This window comes from Equus caballus, chromosome 25, assembly GCF_041296265.1.
Source record: "Equus caballus isolate H_3958 breed thoroughbred chromosome 25, TB-T2T, whole genome shotgun sequence".
NCBI lineage: Eukaryota > Metazoa > Chordata > Mammalia > Perissodactyla > Equidae > Equus > Equus caballus.
In genome coordinates, this window is record NC_091708.1 from 38,684,407 (window position 1) to 38,703,688 (window position 19,282).

At 48.2% G+C, this 19,282-nt stretch overlaps 1 protein-coding gene across 45 annotated transcripts in view; it reads left to right on the top strand.

Moving 5' to 3' along the window:
• Positions 1-19,282, top strand: part of RALGPS1 (Ral GEF with PH domain and SH3 binding motif 1) — a 309,544-nt gene that overhangs the window by 23,430 nt on the left and 266,832 nt on the right. For 15 of the 45 annotated variants that reach the window (XR_011432401.1, XR_011432403.1, XM_023628902.2 and 12 more), the window contains exon 1: positions 14,726-14,961. The exons of 5 other annotated variants lie outside the window; for them this stretch is intronic. The gene's annotated coding sequence lies outside the window, so the exon portion shown is untranslated. Of the gene's footprint in view, positions 1-14,691; positions 14,962-15,225; positions 15,459-19,282 lie in introns of those variants that run through there. 25 more of the 45 variants (XR_011432402.1, XM_070250751.1, XM_070250750.1 and 22 more) reach the window with 9 other exon arrangements.

Genomic DNA, 19,282 nt, shown 5'->3' on the forward strand with positions numbered 1-19,282 from the left:
CAGATTCAGTAAACAGACCTCTTGCTGCCCCTCAGTGACAAGTATGCTGTGAATTCAACCTTTGGACTTGCTGCCCAAGCCTTTGGTTGCTGCCCTGACTATAGTAAGAGGTAAACTTACCTGGTTTCTTTGAGAATGACCATTTTCCTAATGTGAAAACCATCTCTCTCACCACTTTTATTAGTAGGGCTAACATTTTTTTCCGTTATAAATGGTTGAGCAATTTGAATGACTTAACACAGTGTCATTATCTTGCAATATAAACTGGTAACCTCACAACTCCACACTTCATCACCACATGAAGTAAATGAAGCTAGCTAAGCGGATGCTGGATCAACTAGTAACTTGCCATTAAGGATTATTTTATAGCATGAATTTAAGACTATTTATTCAAATGATATTTTACTCTTGTATTCATTTTGTTTTAGATTTGTGACATGAATATTTCAGTGCTGCTTAATTTTGTTCTGAATTCTTGTTTCTTGCTTGTAAATGGCTTTTTTATGGTATAAATAAAGTCAATGGAAATTGCTGTTTGTAAATAAAAATGCTGCTAGAGCAGTGTGCTGTGGTCTCCCTCTGTGTTTGCTCTTTCTGGCCTCTGAGTTTCACTGGCCCTCACAACCGTCTGCAGTGTCATAGTTTCTGTAACCACTGTTTTTGAAAGGTTAGGATTTCATAAGAGGCTCTTGTGCCACTCTGGTCTGGAAAGAGGAGAAAGAAGCAGGTATATTTCTGACCTTTCTCTCATGTGGCAAAGTGAATGGTCAGGGGCGCCCGTCTGCGCGCAGGCTTCCCCAGAACACGTCGCTGGTGAATCCTGTCCCTGCTTTCCTGCAGACGTGTCCCCTTGGCCCCCTTGCTCCTGCCACGGAGCTCGGAGTTGCGCTGCTGTTGCTGCTGTCTCCAGCTGTGTGCTCCCTCTTAGCCGGTTCCCTCCTCTTCAGACGGCAGCTCAGGCCTCCCTCAGCAGGGAGCCCTTTAGGTCAGGCCCCTTCAACTCAGACTTTCCTTGGGCCGTGTTCCTGCCCTTCGCAGCACTTACTTCAGTTTGTAACTGTAGATTGATGAGGGAGCTTTTCAATTAACGTTTCTCCCTCTAGCCTGTAAGCTCCATGACAGCTGGGCTCCTGGATTGTCTCCCTCAGCTGCAGCAGGTGCACAGTAAGGACTGAATGATGAGCAAATGCATGTGCTCCAGGCGGGTTGAGCAGCGCAGTGTGGCTGGGCAGCGGGCGGGGACTGAATTCGGCTCCTCTGCGCTGGAGCCTCCTTGCTGTAAAGCAAGGTCTCTCCCTTCTCCCCAGGGCTCCTCCACAGTGGAGTGGGCAGTGAGATGGTGCATGTTTAAGAGGCCCACGTAGGAACCAGCTTCCCTTGCTAGCTGGGGGCCTGGGGACTCCTGAGGTACTCAGGACTTGCAAGTCTGGAGGTCTGGCTTCTAGCCATGCCTTTGCCTGACCATGACCTTAGGCAGGTTACTTACCCTCTTTAACCCCCCTTTGTCTATAAAATGATTGAGTTGGACTCTTGTGGTCGCGTAAGTTATGAGGCAGTGGCTTCCGATAGAATTGCTTCTTCCTTAAGGCTGGAAAAGTAGGCCAATGTTGAGAATCAGAGGCAAGCCTCGCAGCAGGGTTAGAGGACTATCCCAAGGAGGTGTGGCCCTGGAAATGGGAGCACCACCTGAAGCAGGTAGGCTGAGTCGGAGCAGATATTCTGTAGACCGTATTGCGCTGCATTGCTGGCTAAGGCCATTGGCGGTAGCTGGGCTCCTTTCATTTGTTCTGAAGTCATGATCAATCTATCCTTTGGCTTCCAATTATAATTCATACAATTGGCCAAGCCCACCTGGCTTCAGGGGTGTTTATGATGTCCTTTATAATGTCAAAGGACAACTACCAATCCCTAATTGCTTGCTGGTCTTCATCTCTGTTTCCTGGACCCTCTCCTCGAAAGCCCCGCAAGCCTCAAAGACTCATATTTAAACATCTCATGTGATGTTTTCCTTTTGTTTCTCAGAGCAGGCCTAGTTTGCTTACCTTGTATCAGGAAATAGTGCTCAGAACTTTTCAGAACAAAATAAATGGCAGAAAGAGCCCAGCTCAAAGGAAACACATTGCAGAACGGATCAACTTGGAGTAGTGCCGTGGAGCTCTGGCTGGGCGGTGGCTGTGCAGTGCTTGGGGAAAGTGTGCAATCGAGCTTGCTGATGTAGCTTATAGTGGGCAAAATGTACTGTTACTCTAAAGGGAGGGGCGGTATTCACATCTGTATAGACAGTGGGTTATAATGTAGTCACCCACAGGCAGCCTGCCCGGGTCCGCAGGTACAGAGCTGCCTCCCTTTCCAACTCTGAGACAGCAAAGGGACCCCTCATCTTCGAAAGAGGTTGCTTACCAGGGCTGCTTCTGTTCCTGCCTCTGTCCTGATGGAGCTTGGATCTAATCATGGCTGGGCCGCTAGGGGACAGTGACATTCCCCTTTGGGGCGGCTAGCTAGGTGTTGCTGGTGGTCCTGCCGCCCCTCCAGCTGTGCAGACAAGCCCACCTCAAGCTTTGCTGTGGAGGCAGTGAGGTTCCGGCACTCAAAACATTTCTTCATCCCTTTTGGCCTCAGCCTTGGCACTCTGGTCAGCCCTCGGGCACTCTTCTTTGTGTCCCAACACAAGATTTGCCCCTGTTCTTCCCTGGGCTCCTCCTGGCCCCAGTATTGGCTGTGCATGGCCCAAGCCACTGAGCTAGAATAGATCCTGCAAGTTTGCTTGTACCACCTTCAACTGCCGAGTGTGTGTGTGTGTTTTCTTTAAAATATGCAAATCAGAGGATAAGCACTTTTGAATTCTGCTCCCTTCCTCAGAGTGCTCAAGGTAGAAGGGAAAGACCCTTGCACTCTCCTAAGAGTGGGAAGGGACCTCCCAGGCTGTCTACCCCCCACCTCCCAATACTAGGACTCTTCCAGTAGTCCGTGTAAGTAATGTCTGGTTTCTACTTGCATGTGGGAGGTGGCCACCTCCCGAGGAACTCGGCATCTTTGACAGCTTTCCATGATAGAAAGTCCCTCATTATCCGGAGCCCAAACTCTGCCTCCCTGGCATTGGACCCTGGGCCCTCTGTACTCCACTGCAGCACCACAGGGTGCTTTCACCGTTCAGTGATATTCCCATCTCCCTCTCGCCCTCTCTTTGGGGTTCTCTAGGCTAAATGTGACTGGGCTGTTTTCTCCAGAGCCTAGGCCCTGAGGACATACTTCCCCTTTCTGTCTGCCCACCTCCCTCCACTTCAGGGCTTTCACTAATATTATTAGGAGACATGTTTCAGACAGAATTTCGTTGGGACTGAGGTGGTGGAATCCATAACTTGGAAGAACACTTCTTTGGCAAACAGATTATTTTCATGTGTCTTTCATGTTTTCTGTCTCTGCCAGACACTCTATTCATCACACATCTGGCTTCCTGGAGCTGTTTTCAGTTGTTTTGGGGGTTTTTGGGGGTTATTTTTTTTTACCCTTCAGCTCCTTCATTCTCACCCCTTACTTCTCCAAATATTAATGTGGAAATCGAAAGCCGCCTTTAGTTTTCGAGAGCTGCGCTCCGAGAATGGACTCTTGCATCTGAATTTCCTCTGAGGCCTCACACCCGTTCCCTTGGCGAGCTTCTTCTCCTTGCAGCGCCCATTCCGCCTTGCACTCTCCAGGGCTGCTCTGGAGATAAGCTGTGAGCTCATCACAGGTGCTGGCGCTAACTCAGCCGGCCGAAAGGTTTCCTGTCCTGCATGTATCATCTTTGCCGAGGAAGGGCACTGGGGCCGGTTGCCTGATCCATACCATTTCCTGTTTGCCCTTTCAACACAACAGCCTCCCGGTGCCCTGGCCTCGCTCACCCTTCTTGCCTGCTGGACCCTGGCCAGGCTGGTGGTGAGACGGGAATGCTCATCTTTAAGCATTCAATAACTAAACTACTAGACTACTAGTTCCCTTCTTTCCCTCCACTGCATGCTGCCCCTGTCCCCAGAACAGGCCTCCAGGGGCCTCGTGCCACCAGGCTCTGTTGAAAGGCCCTATTTTAAACTGCGGTCAGGGGATGACCAGCTGCAGGCCCTGGGAATACTGGGGACTTCCACCCTGAAGGTAAACCCAGCCCTGTCTGCTGACAGTTTTACTTGTGGAGGCGTTTCCCTTTATAAAGTGTCGGGGCCACCTGGATATAACAGTCTCAGCCCAGACGGAAAGAGCTTGGTGGTGTCCTTCCTAGGGGCTGTGTGGATAGCTTACAGCCTCCTTGGCTCCCCCAGAGAGCCAGCAACAGGGCCTGGGAGCTCTCAGAACTCTCAGAGGGCAGAGGGCCCGGGAACCAGGTGTTCTGCACCTGGAATTTGTCCCGGGCGCTAAGATGGCCACTCTCTCAGGTTCTGGATGGCAGAACTCAGGTGGCCTGACTCTGATTCCAGGACACCACTCTCTCCTGCTGTCTCCAGCAAAGATTACATTGTGATGAGTCTTTGCTGGCCCTGGTGCTGGGTGGAAAAGCATTGAAATGCTACTAGTCTTGCATTGGATATAAATTGTATTCACTGGCTGGAGCCAATGGACACATCCTGTAAGTGGAGACCTCAGCATTAGGGCTAAAATTGCTTGGGACTAGTCTTGAGGTCCCTTGAGAACCTATATCCTGCTGGAGGGAGAAGGGACCAGGAGAGACCCAGTCTGAGGGAGGAGGCCCAGGCAAGTGAAGAGTGGGCAAGACCGTGAAACAAAATTCAGGTGAATTAAAGTTAAGGTAGAAAATGAAACCATGAAAGAACTAGTTTAAAAAAAATTTAAAAAGGAAGTAATGACTTATTTGCTTCTGCAGCAGGAAAGATTAAGGACCAAAAAGAAGAAATCCTAAGGGAAAAAATAAATTTTAGTATATACAGTGTGAAATATGTTTAGTAAAGGCAAAACCACAAAACAAAAAAACTACTACAAGTTCAGAAAAAAACCTTTGCAACATACAGTACAAGAGCTTTTAAAATTAATAAGAAAAAGATGAATAGTCCAATTTTAAGAAGGGAAAGGACCTAAAGAAGCAATTCACGGAAGAAATACTCAAGGCCAATAAGTGCGTAGTAAAGATATTATACCTCCGTAGAAAGCAATCAAAGCAATAACGAGAGATCATTTTTCTACCTATTCACTTGGCAATATCCAGCATTGATGAGGGTGGGGGAAAATGGGACATTCATACCCTGATGTTGGAAATATAAACCGCTGTAAGATCTCTGGAAGGTAGGTTGGTGCCATGTTTCAAAATTTTAAATGTGCCTTCCCCTCGATACAGCGGTACTAGTTTTAAGAATTTAACCCAAGAAGATAATCTAACAAGTAACTGAAGATGTATCAATTTATTCATCCCAGCATTGATTGTAATATCAAGAAGTTGGAAGCCACCATAATGTCCATAAGTAAATCTGATACATTCCTACAATGCTTTAGTAGAGAATAATTTAAAACAATTATAGAAATGTGTAAATAAATCTTTATGGCATGGAGAAATATCCATGACCTATTGTTGAGTGTGGAAAAGCAACATACAAAAGAATATATGTTGTATGAGACTATTTAGGTGAAAGTATACACACGTATATACAACGTATGTTATTATGTATAATATATGCATAATTTTTTCTATATTTAATGCCTATAGATATATATTTATTGAATAAAAGCATATATTTAATGAGATGAAACATAGCAAATGCTTTATAAATGCTAGCAATTAGGATATGAAGGTGGAAAGGGTAGTTGGAGCCAAATGCGGTATATTTTATTTCAAGCTAAGAGATTTGGGTTTTACCCCGCAGCCGTGGGGAGGCAGCACAGCTCAATTCAGTGCCTGCTTATACAGTGCGTACTGTAGAAACGCCAAAGCTGAAAAGGCCTTTTCATGGAGAATATTGCTGCAGTGAGGTCTGTACCAAAGGAAGGTCAGCCAGCTGGCTCCAGGCTAGATCACCGTGGTGATGTCACCAGGGTCTGGGGCCAGCCCTCAGCCTTGTCTACTTAGAAACCCGACTTTGGAACACAGGGAAAGTGGGTCTGAATCTAACACTGACCTACAGTCACTAAGTGTAAAGACTGACAGAATTGGATGCGACCATATTACATTTCAATGAGACATAAGTGGTATGCTGAAATGTGACATGTTTAGCACACATTAATTTTCAGCAGACCTACATAGGAAGCTACTACTGCTTCTGGTAGTACCAGTCAATGATGGCTGCCATGTATTAAACATTTACTAGGTGCCAGACAATATATTAACCACTATTTATGCATTATTTCCTTGACTCCTCAGAACAACTCTGTGAGGTAGGTACTATTGTTTATTATCTCCATTAAAAGAATAATTTCCATTTCTTAATACTGGAACATTGAGTCACCATGTGACTGAGCTGCCCATGATGAACTGAATCTTACTTGACCCACCAAGCCATAAAGAGGGGCATGGGCAGCAGCAATCCATCATCAAGTAGAAACGGTATGCAAGAGTTTGGATTTAAGAATGTCCAGAAGGTACAAGTAGGTTGTATGAACAGGTGCCTCCAATACCGATAACACCCACTCCTGCCGTACTGCCCCCTCTACCTCCATCCAAACTTAGAGCCTCAATCTACACCTATGCTGAAAAAGCACAGCTCCAGCAAGAGTGTCTCTGAAAGATGGTGTAAAGAGAAATCCCCTCGAGGGCATTATGTTAAGCGAAATAAGTCAGTCAGAGAAAGACGAACTCTATATGACTCCACTCATAGGTGGAAATTAGTATATTGAGAAGGAGATCTGATCGGTGGTTACCAGGGAAAAGGGGGGGTGGGGGGAGGGTACGGAGGGGGAAGTGGTGTACCCACAACATGACTAACAAAAATGTACAACTGAAATCTCACAAGGTTGTAATCTATCATAACATTAATAAAAAAAAAAAAAAAAAAAAAAAGAGAAATCCTTCCAGTGGGCAACACATTTGGTTGTCCATTTTTTGTGGACTGAGAGATGAGCAGAAGTGCGGATATACTTAGATTCATGAGTGATGGCTAATGGTTTGGCTAGATTGTCAGGGATTTGGAAAGAAAAGGACTGGAAGATGGTCACAAGACGGCTTTGGGAAAAGATGTATGGATGCTCACAGAGTGTGAAGATATTTGTATTGGTTATCTCTTGCTGTGTAACAAACCACTCCCAAACTTAGTACCTTAAAACAATAACCAAATCATTTTCTCATGATTCTGTGGATCAGCTTCCTTAAGCTTTTCTGAGCTTTTAGGTTCTGATGACCCAGAATCTTTCTGTGATATTGTGATTTATAAGAAATATATATTTGGTCATTCAGATGACCAAAATATATTTTTCATATATATTTGGTCTTCATCCACAGTTCCTGGCTCACAGCTCTGAAAACCCTTGGCATTTCCTGAGTGATAAGAGCAATGGGAACTTCTCTTGTTTTAGTATTTGATCTCTTGTCCTCAGTTCCTGAAAGACTTCAGAGCCATAAAGGTGAAATGGGTGGCTTGTTATTCTTTACAAGCCCATTTCAACCACACCTGAATTTATCTTAATGCGATGACTTTTCGAAATCCCCTAAAGACGGGGGAGCTTGTTGCCAGGGGAAGCAACCATGAGTAGAGGGTTGGAAATTTCAGTCCTGACCCCTGATTTCTGGGGAGAGGAGAGGGGCTAGAGGTTGAATCAATCACCAATGGCCCATGATTTAATCAATAATGCCTTTGGAATGAAGCCTCCATAAAAACCCAGAAGGAGGGGGTGCAGAGAGCTTCCAGCTTGGTGAACCAGATCACTTCCATGTGCCACTGTGCTGGGCCCCAAACTCCACGAGGACAGAAGCTCCTTTGTTTGGGACCTTGCCCTATGTATCTCTTCATCTGGCTATTGCTTCGTATCCTTTAATATCCTTTGTAGTAAACTGGTAATCTAGTGAATAAACTGATTTCCCGAGTTCTGTGAGCTGCTCTAGCAAACTAATGAAACCCAAAGAGGGGGTTGTGAGAACCTCTGATTTATAGCCAGTCGGTCAGAGGCACAGGTAACAACCTGCACTTGCCACTGGCATCTAAGTGGAGGGTGGTCTTGTGGGACTGAGCGCTTAACCTGTGGAATCTGATGCTATCTCTTGTAGATGGTGCCAGAATAAGTTGAATTGTAGGACACTCAGTGGGTGTCAGAGAATCGCTTGTTGGTGTGGAGAAAACCACTCCCCTCCCACACATTGGAATTGGAGATCAGAGCCTTTCCTTTCCTTGGTCCCTTCGGCCCGAGGAATAGGAGCTGCTTCCTTCCATCATTACATGTTTCTCAGCGTGATGTGGCCCTTACACTACATGTGAAGTGGTATAATATTATTTGAAGATAGACTCTGATTAATTAAAAATGAGCATTGTAAACCGTAGGGCAACCATTACAGTTATTTTTTAAGCAGTAAATGGTTTAACATATACACTGGACTGTCTGCCAATAACTTAGCGCCATGCCTCTGCCCCGCCCCCCGCCCCGCCCCATGCTCTGCCACGTGTCACAGGAGCTGGGTGCCGAGAACTACATTTCCCAGTTTTACTTCAACACTATGCCTGGGGGTCATTTTAAACGGTGGAATCCCCAACAGAAAGCGCAAAAATGCAAAAACCATGGGCACTAAATAGGCTGCAAAAAGGACACTTGTTCACAGTATGGGTGCTGGACAGGAAGGCTGAGTGTCACCTCGTTTGACTTCTGCTGGGGATGTGCACATTGGGTGACTCAAATTTTTTGTCTGCCTGGGAATGACCTCAAAAGTGCTGAGCATATTGATTTTTGGATTACAGATAAATTTTAGCAATAGGCTAATTCACAAAATGGAAACCATGAATAATGAGGATCGACTCTGTCCATTTCAGCACGTCCCCTCCTTCTGCCGTCTCCCAGGGCAACTCAGGTATTCCTACTTCACTGAGAATTGGCCATAGTTTTTGCTAGGCTTCTAAGAGCCACTCCAGCAGCTGAGGTCCTTGTTAGAATGTTAAATCCCATGGCCTGAGAATGTGTCTCCAGTGGCCCCATGGCCTGGTGGTTAAGTTCGGCATGTTTCACTTCTGTGGCCTAAGTTTGGTTCCCAGGCTTGGACCTACACCACTTGGCTGTGGCCATGTGGCAGTGACCTACATACAAAATAGAGGAAGACTGGTACAAATGTTAGCTCAGGGCAAATCTTCCTCAGCAAAAAAAAAAAAAAAAAAAAAGGAATCTGTCCCTAAGTCAAGGAATTTTTGCTTATGTAGTCTTATGTTCTAACTTCCTTGATCAAGCTCTCACAAAATTCAGTCCTGGGGTACTCCCCTGGCTTCTGCCAGTACCTGCTGGCTAATTCTGGCATTCTTCAGGTGTATAGTCTATAGTCCCAGCCAGGTTATGCTGGGACTTAACCTTAGTTACTAGCCTGGCAACCTGGAGAGGAGGTGGGGGTAGCACCAAAGGTGGGGGCACCCATTGTCTGTAGGGAAGGGCTTCTGTAGCAACTGCCAGCTCAGCAGTGGCTCGAGTTCTTACTAAAGAAAGGGGAGCCAGCTTGGCAAGCCCAGAGGGGCCTGGGGTGCATGTTGCAGAGTCAACATCCTCAGGAACATCCATCCAGATGTCCCCAGCCCATGTTTTAGAATCCTAGGTTTTCTCCACCAGGGCCCTGACCTTCACCCAACAGACTTGCCGTGGCTAAGCATTCGAATATCTCTGAAACTCTAGACTCTAACAGTGAGATCTTCAGCCTGCCACTCGATGAGTCTGTCCTTCCACTGCCACAGGTGATGAGTGCCTCTTTGTAAGCTACCTCTGGAGCTCTCTGGCTCTTTCTTTAGCCATCAACTGCTGCTTAATAGCCTTCAGTCTCATTATCCTTCTGCAACACCACTTAGCTGTAAGCAATCAACTAACTCCCTCTGTCTTTGTAGGCATTGTTCTCCCCACAGTTTTCAACCATTGGTGTCAAAGCTCCCACTACAGTATTTTCCTCCACGAGGATATTTTCCCAGGTTGTCACCAGAGAAATCTTTAGCATTCGAGCCGCCACCTTGTTCCAGGGACTATCCATGTGCCCTCTTCGCCTGCTGGGCAGTGGGCGAGCCGGTCCTAAATCCACATCTTACTGCCTATTTTCCCTGACCACTTCTGGTACTTCTTATGCCAGTCCGGGTTCACTGAGAAGCAGATGCCAATACGGATTAAATGTGCAAGGATTTCATGAGGGGACATGGGCAGAGGCTGAGGAAGGCTAGAGAGCCATCAGACTGATACAAGTCTGACCCCGAGTGAAGGAGACGGGGAAGGAAGTGTGTGGAAGTGTCCTACCACCAAGCGGTCTACGGGAGGTTCAGCAGGGCTGTTAGGCAGTCCTTGAGCCAAAGATGATCGTCAGAGGAGTCCCATGGTCACCCGGGGGCAGGCCTGCCTTAGAATCCCTGCCACGGTCTGTCATTGGGTGCAGCCCACGTGTAGCGTTGCCTGAGTGCAAATGCTTTGTTGGGTTTCAGACTGCAGCAGCCGGGCCCTTGGTCAAATGAGCTCCCAATAGTTGGAGGTCTGCCAAGCGTGTTCCCATAGCTACGAGAGGATTAACGCACTTTTCCTCAGGAGAACCCTACAAGGTAGGTACTCTGAACACTATCTTCTAATAAGTGAGAAAACTGAGGCTTAGAGAGGTTTGGCCACTTGTTCAGGGCCACAGAGCTGGGAAGCAGTCAAGCCGGCATTATTTCCTAGAACTAATTGAATTGAAAACTTCATTCTTAACTCCTCTTCTCCAGTGTCCCCCTGCTGCCCATGTTGATGGCTGCTTCCCCTTGGGGGTCCCTCACCTTTGCCACTGCTATCTGTACCCCCGAGGATGGTGTTCTTTTCTATACCCTCTCCAGTGTCTCCTGATGCCCCCAGCATGTGGAGGAGCACTGCATTCCAGAATCCTTGTCGCACCTGGGTGCTTGCTGGCCTCTGCACAGCAGCTGCCTCTCAGCACCAGGGCAGGGTGGGTTGTGCCTCTGTATTAGTTATCTATTGCTGCTTAACAATTTTATCCCAGACGTAGCATCTTAAAACAAACCACACTGATTACCTCCAAGTTTCTGTGGGTCAGGAGTCTGGCACAGCTTAGCTGGGCCTTCTGACTCAGGGTCTGGCAAGGCTGTAATCAAGGTGTTGGTAGGGGGGCCGGCCCAGTGACACAGTGGTTAAGTGCACACGTTCCACTTTGGTGGCCTGGGGTTTGCCGGTTCGGATCCCGGGTGTGGACATGGCACCGCTTGGCATGCCGTGCTGTGGTAGGCGTCCCACATATAAAGTGGAAGAAGATGGGCATGGATGTGAGCTCAGGGCCAGTCTTCCTCAGCAAAAAGAGGAAGATTGGCACCAGATGTTAGCTCAGGGCCAATCTTCCTCAAAAAAAAAAAAAAAAAGAAAAAAGCAAGCATTCGTAGGGCTGCAGTTTCATCTGAGGCTTGACAGGGGAAGGATCCACTTTTGACCTCATGTGATTGTTGGCATAATTCAGCTCCTTGCAGGCTGCTGGACTGAGGGCCCCAGTTTCTTGCTGGTAGCCGCTGAGTGACCTTCTCCACAGGGCAGCTCACTACAGGGCAGCTTGCTTCTTCAAAGCCAGCAGAGAGAATCTCCTAGCAAGATGGGTTACCATCTTATGTAATATAATCACATACATACTAAAATCCTTGCCTTCCTCTACTGGTTAGAAGCAGTCCAGATCCTGTCCATGCTGAGGGAAGGGGATCCACAAGGCCAGGTACCACAAGAGGTGTGCATTGTGGGGCCACCCTCGAGTCTGTATACCACAGCTTCCTTGATCATCAGCACCTCTAATGAAAACAGCTCCTTGAACTGTCGCAAAGCTTGGCTCTCCATGAAGTACAAGCCTGTGCAGAGGCACCTGGTCTGGGTGCAGAGCCCCCTTGGTGACTTCTCTAACCCTCCTTTTCTCCTGTGGTTCAGAAGTTCCTTGCCCTCACTGAGAGTGACTCAAACACATGAGATGCTGACAGCTGGTCTACTCCGCCAGCACATCATACTTTCACAGTGGGTGATCTGAACCCTAGTAGACACAGCTGGGACCCTCTCCACATCCTGTTACACAACGTTTGAGCATGGGAGTGACATGAGGGATCAGACTTTACGATGTCTTTTTTTAAATGGCTTTATTGAGATATAATTCATATAGTATATAATTCACCCATTAAAGGTGTACAATTCAATGGCTTTTAGTATATTCCAAGTTGTACAATCATCACCACAATTAATTTTAGAATATTTTCATCATCTCAGAAAGAAACTCCACATCCTAGCCCTAGACAACTCTCCCATCCCCCCAGCCCTAGACAACTACTCATCTACTCTCTGTCTCTATCAGTTTGCCGATTCTGGACATTTCATAGAAATGGGATCATATGTTTCCTGGCTTCTTTCACTTAGCGTGTTTTCAAGGTTCATCTGTGTTGTAGCATGGATCAGTACTTCCTTTCTTTTTACATTCCATTGTATGGATATACCACACTTTATTCATTCAGCGGCTGATGGACATTTGGGTTATTTCCACTTTTTGGATATCATCAATAATACTGCTATGAACATTTGTGTACAAGAGCTTGTATGGACACACGTTTTCATTTCTCTTGGGTGTATACCTGGGGGTGGCATTACTGGGTCATATGGTAACTATATGTTTAACCTTTACAGGTACTGCCAGCCTGCACCTCCCAAAGCGGCTGCACCATTTTACCTTTCCACCAGCAGTGTATGAGGGTTCCAATTTCCCCACCTCCTCACCACCTCTTGTTATTGTCCATCTTATTTCTTTTTTTTTTTTTTTTAAGATTTTATTTTTTCCTTTTTCTCCCCAAAGCCCCCCAGTACATAGTTGTGTATTCTTCGTTGTGGGCTCCTCTAGTTGTGGCATGTGGGATGCTGCCTCAGCATGGTCTGATGAGCAGTGCCATGTCCGCGCCCAGGATTCGAACTGACGAAACACTGGGCCGCCTGCAGCGGAGCGCGCAAACTTAACCACTCGGCAACGGGGCCAGCCCCTCCATCTTATTTCTTATAGCCATCCTAATGAGCGTGAGGTGGTATTGCATTGTGGTTTTCATTTGCATTTCCCTGATGGCTAATGATAGTGAGATTCTTTTCACGTTTTAAGTGATCATTTGCACATCTTCTTTGAAGAACTGTCTATTCAGATCCTTTTCTCATTTGAAAATTGGGTTTACAATAATTTTTTGATATATTACAAAAGAATATGTTTCTTGAAAAACCTTAGAAGCTATGTATAAGCATAACAAAAATAATAGATGCCATTAGCAAGCATTTATTGCAAGCGCTGTGCAAAACTCCTTTGCTTGCCCTAAGTCACACAGGGCAGAAAAAACAGTAGCTAATGTTTACTGAGCTCCTGTTAAGTGCCAGGCCCTCTTCCATGTATTATTTCATTTACTCTTCCCAACAGCCTTTCTGAAGAGAGCGCTATTTTTAGTATACTCCTTTTTCAATAAAGAAACTGCGGGACAGAGATGTTAAGTAACTTGCTCACCTGGACACAGCTTGCTGGTGGCAGAACCAGAGTTTGGACTCAGGCAGCTGTCTCCCCAGCTTTTGCACTCAACCCTCACCCTGTGCATTTCTGAATCCAGAGGGTCTGAGAGGAACCATTGCATTACATGGTCTCTTGTCCTCTTTAAGTAAAAGAGTTAAGTATCTTCTTTGATGGTTACTCTTTTCTTAAAGCAAAATGGCAGCAATTTCCCTCAGAGATCCCTGAAGACTTAGAAATGGTTTAATTTCCACTGACTCTATTTCTTTCTGTCTGTTTCTCTCTTTTATTCTTCCTCAAGCTTTGGGAAGAACAGTAACCGAATCTTTCCATACTCCGACGTTCCTGCAAAATGAATTTGAAAATTGTCAAAATGACGTTCTATTTGTCTATGTGCCCAAGAATCATTCAGAGTTAAGGCAGGTCATAGGGCCTCCCTTCGATGGTTGCACTTTCAGGGCTTCACAGACCTGGCTTCGACTGTCTTTGCAACGTATTATCTCAGAGACTTTAATCAAATAACTTAACCTTTCTGCTCACCTCATCGTGCCTGGCACAGAGTCAAGGATCTGGTAGCAGTGACAAGCAGACAGGCTCATTTCCACCTTTGCACTTGTGTGGTCTTCGGCAAGTCCCTTCATCTCGTGGGGCCTAATTTTGCCCAGCTGTAAAATAAATGGGTTGGACCCGAGGCTCTCCGAGGTTTCTTCTGGCTCTGACGTTCTGCGCCTACCTCTGAATTGTAAAGAATGGGTATTAAGGTGATGTCTGACAAAAACATTTTTTGGTGAAAACGATAAATCCTAGGTAGGGATTTCAAAGGAATACTGTGTGAGGCCTGGAAGGATGTACAGGGAGCGCGATGCACTGCTATTTCTAGGAAGGAGATGGGCGTGGCGGGGCGCTGATGCGGGTGCACGGGCAGCGGAGCATCCTTGCAGGCTGAGAGTGCGTCTGCGGGCTGGAGCTGAGGCCGAGGCCAGGGAGGACCGGGGCTGCAGCGGCTGCGCACTGGCGCGCCCAGCCGGTCTATTTGCGTATCCCCGCCTCTGCGACGAGCTGGTTGGGGGAGCTGGTCTGGCGCCGCGCGCCGATTGGCTGGGCGGCCCGCCGCTCAGGCCCAGGAGCGGACGGTTCCTACTGCGGCTGGGCATCGGCTCCGCTCCCGCGTCGCCCCGCGCTCCAGCTGCGCCCGGCCCGGCCCCGGCCCGGCTCGGCTTGGCCCCGGCCTCCAAGCGAAGGCGCCGCTGCCGCCTGAGCCGCTCCCAGGGCCATGAGGAGGCGGCGGCAGCCACTGCGGCCCGCGTCAAGGTGACCGGCCGGGACTGCGGCGGCGGCGGCGAGAGCGGGCGGTGAGAGGAGCGGCCCGCGGGGCGGGGCGGGGCGGGGCGGGGCGGGGCCGGGCCCGGAGCGCCGGGCCGAGGGAGCTGCAGGTGCGGGGGGCGGGACCCGGAGGGGCCGCTGGGCCTGGGAGGGGCCTCGGGCGGGAGGCGGGGCCGGGGGGCGGAGGTTGTGTCGGGCGGGTTTACAGGCGCGGGGGCCGGGCCGAAGGTGCGCGGGTCCGGCGGGGGTGGGTCTGGAGCGGGGCAAAGGCCGCAGGTGCGGGGGGCGGGGCTGGAGGCAGTTGGGGGGTGCCGAGTGACTGCAGGTGCAGGGGGCGGGGTCCGGTGGGACCACAGGTTTGCCGGTGGGAGGGGGTTGCGAGGTGAGGCCGAAGGGGCTGGAGAGGCCCGGCCTGAGGAAACCACAGGTGCAAGGGGCGGGGCCAGGGAGACCTGCAGGGCCGGTGGGCGGGGCCCGAGTGGTTGCAGGTCCGGAAGCGGAGCTCCAGGTGAGGAGCAGGCAGAGGGTGAGTGGTCGCTGGGGAAGGGAGTGCCGCCCTCTCCGCTGTCCAGGGGGGTTTGGGTGGGAGCAGGAGCTTTGGGCTCTCTGAGGATTCTGGAGGCTTCGAGGGTTGCCGCTGGGCCGGAAGGACCAGCCAGGCCTTCCTGTGCCTCTCCTGAGTCGGACTTGGGTCTCAGCTGCCCTGGCTACGAGGCCGGCGGCTCTCCCTGTGCCACGCCGGCCCTTAAGTGGGGCGCACCGTTTTTCACGTCTCAGGGGCTTTTCGTGGTGCGGTTGCAGGGGGCCTGCCTAGATTGGCTTTCCTCAATGATCAGCTGTTGTGAAATGTGTGTGTTTGAAGAGTGGTGCGAAGCTGGAAGGGTCCTGGCTTGCTGGCTCCCGGTACCGGATGCTGCTGCTGCAAATCTTAACAGTGGTAGTCTCCAAAAGACTGAAATGGCAGCCCTGTGAGAGGGAAGAACAGGAACGAGGGTTCAGCAGCTTTTGCCTCTGTGTCACCTGGGAGAGTCTTTTGCCTCTTGGAGCCTTGTTTCCTCCTTTGCAAAGTGAGCGTCATGGTGCCTCCCTCGCGTGCCTCCCAGGGGCCTTGTGAGGATAGGATGGAACAGTGCTTACTGAGCACATCATTGGGTAAAGTTACGAGTTTTTCTCTTCTGTGCCCATGGCAGGTTGGATTTGGGAACTGGGGGTCTAAAGGGCAGGGGATTTCTAATCAGTAGACCATTTTCTCGTTCAAGTTTGGGATGAGGTTTGTGGAGGGGAGTCCCTAAATACTCATTCCTGTCTGGGATCATGACTGCTCCTCCCTGTGAGGCCTCTGAGGGAGTGTGGCAGGGAGCACTGGCAGATAGAAAGCAGAGGAACATTTAATTGTCTGCTGACCTTTAGACCCCAACCCCAGAGAGGACTCTGAACTGGACCATGAGGCTTAGGCTTGGGCCTTATGGAATTCCCCGTCCCCATGCAAGTATGAACCCTGATTTTACCACATTTAAGAAGGAAGATACCAAACAGAGAAGAATACCAGAATTTCATCAGGTTCCAACAGGGGCAGAGGGAAGAAAGTGAGGACTGAATAGGACTCCTTCCTATTCACAAGAGTGTCTGATACACGTGTGTGACCTTTCATTGCTCAGGGTCTCTGCTTACTAGTAGTTTGACCAATCCGAACTGTGATTTCCTCCTACCTGTGTTGCATGAACAGAAGAGGAAGCAGGAGGAGGCTTTGCCCACACTGGCCTGCATTTTTCTTCACTTTAGAAGCTATAGGACTTTTGGGGACTGACCACCATGGTGCTGGCCTCTCTCACTACCACTTAGTTGGTGTGGTGGTGACCCATTGGCATTGTAGGGATGGCATCTCAGGGATGGGTCCCTAGTGCTTGTGTGGCAGGTACTCAGAGGGTCTAGAAGCAGCCTGTGTAAGTTGTCCCAGTCTGTCCCAGCAGATCCTATGTAAATGGCTCTGGGAGATTGCTGCCTTCTGGATAACCATCCTGCTCCTTGGGTGAAAAGGAGAGCCCAAGCTTGGTGGCACACAAGAGCTAGAATGTGTGTTGGGTAGTGAGGGATCTGCTTTTTGACTGTTATTGTTAGAGTGACAACATCCGGGTTGAGAGAGAAACTTCATCCATGAAAATACTGCATCCGAGGCTCCCTGAGATGTGGCCCCAGTCCACCTTTTTAAGTCGATTTTCCTTTTCAGTATGGAGGGTAAAATCTCTGGCTTGGAAGTCAGACAGGTGTGCATTTGGAGCCTTGTGCACCAGCTTCTTAGCTTCTCAGAACTTTGGTTTCCTGATTTGTAAAACAAGGATAACCATGCCCACCTCAAGAGGTTGTTATGAAGAATAAATGAGAGAAGATATGTGAAGACACCTGATATATTAGGCACTAAGTGTTAGGGTCCAGCCCTGCCCCTCCCTGCCTGCCCATCTTTCAACACAACAGGATAGCATGTAGCATGTAAGGCGAGCAGGACTGGTAATTCTGATGCCTTCACTTCTTATCTAACCTTCAGCAAATCCCTTCCCCTCTCCAGGCCCCTCTTTTCTGGGCTGAGTGAGGATGGTGTTAGACCAGGTGACATCGAGAGTGGTCCTGGTTCTGGCATTCTGCTTAGCATGCCGTCGTATTTCCCTGCAAGGCAGGAGGGAGGAAGCTAATGACCTGTGGTTTAGTTCTTTTTTGAAAAATACCTGTCTGGCACTTTGCCTGGCACGTAGTAGGTGCTCGTTAAATACTTATTGAAGGGACGGATGAGGGGCTTTAAGAAGAAGATGAGGCACATCGTCCCTGCTGCTTATATGTATGTTGTATCTGTACCTTCCAAATGTATTTTATTTATTGCAGAAAAAGTATTGCAACAACGTTAGTGAACGTCAACGTGAAAGACAAAGGTTGTTTCACAGGCCTGTTTCACCACGAATTAAGTTCATCCAGTTTTTGTTCATAAACATGCATAATTTTTCATGACTGCAATCATATGTATGTGAGCATTTGGGAAAGACCTGGCAATAAGTATTTTCTTTAAATGGTGTTTTATCTTATTTCTTTTTAAGAAGTAAAAAAATCACACATGGGTTTTTTTTTAAAAGGCAAGTAGTTCAGAGGGGAACAAATTGTAAAGTGTCTTCTCTCAAGGTACCAGTTCCCAGTCCTTCTCCCCAGAGGCAAGCACTAGTACCATTTTGTTGTTTATTATATATTCTTTCTCTTACACAAAGAATAGCATTCTAGACATACTCTTGCTTCTTCATTTATTCAGTTGATCTATTTTAGAAATTGCTCCAACATTGGAAAATGTTCCAATTGGTACATACAGTTCCTCCTTAATGAATGTTTTTGACTGATATTGTAAGCACAATTTTGGATCTCCACTCCCCCCCGCCACTCCCGATGTTTACTCAGTAATGGTTAGCAGTCATTGTTTAGAAGAATAACAGGGGACATTCCTTGTTCTCATCTAGGAAAGAAATGGCTTTGATCCCAGTGAACAGTAGACTAAAGGGCAGCCCATGTATCTGGATGCAAGGCAGATGACAGAAAGAGAAAGGAAAAGGTTTTCTTCACTAGTCATTGAAAACTGATTTTCTATTCAGCCCGTGATTCAAAGTCCAGCTCCGTCACTTACTGGCTGTATGACTTGGAACAATTTACCTAATCTTTCTACATTTTGGTTTCCTTATCTGTAAAATGGATGTGATAATAGAATCTGCCTTTTGAGGTTTTGCGTAGAGGAAATGAGATCCTGCATGCAGAGCACTCACAGCAATCGCAGCTCATAGTAGATGCTCAGGAAGGGATCGCTGCTGTGCTGCTAATAATCTAAAGTGGGCTCTCCTATTCTTTGTCAGCAGGTATTTCCCGGGCAGTTGAGAGTAAGCCCTGGAGATGCCCAAAAGTCCTGGCCCTCGAGAAGCTCACATACTGCGCAGGGAGATAGATACACAAGTCACTGATTACAGAGCACTACGATGGTCCCCACGTTGGAGACCAAAAAGGGGAGGTGAGCCTCTGGTGACCAGGGAGGCAGAAAACAGTGACTTCTCCCTGGGTGATTTGGGAATGATTTCCCAGCTCGGCTTTCCCCTCCTTTGTGAGAGCTGCTCAAGTCTCCTAGGCACAAGTGACCACTCCCGTTTGCTTTTGCTTGACTTTCATTGTGTGCACACCCTGATCGGAGCGTGCGCCTGGTGATTGCAGGCATCACTTATGCCTGTGTCTCCTCACTGCACAGGGAAAGTCTCCTACTTTCCTTGCTGCTGAGTCTCCAGGGTCAGCTCTTGGGGAACATTGTGATGGACTTGTGCTCAGACAAGTCATGTT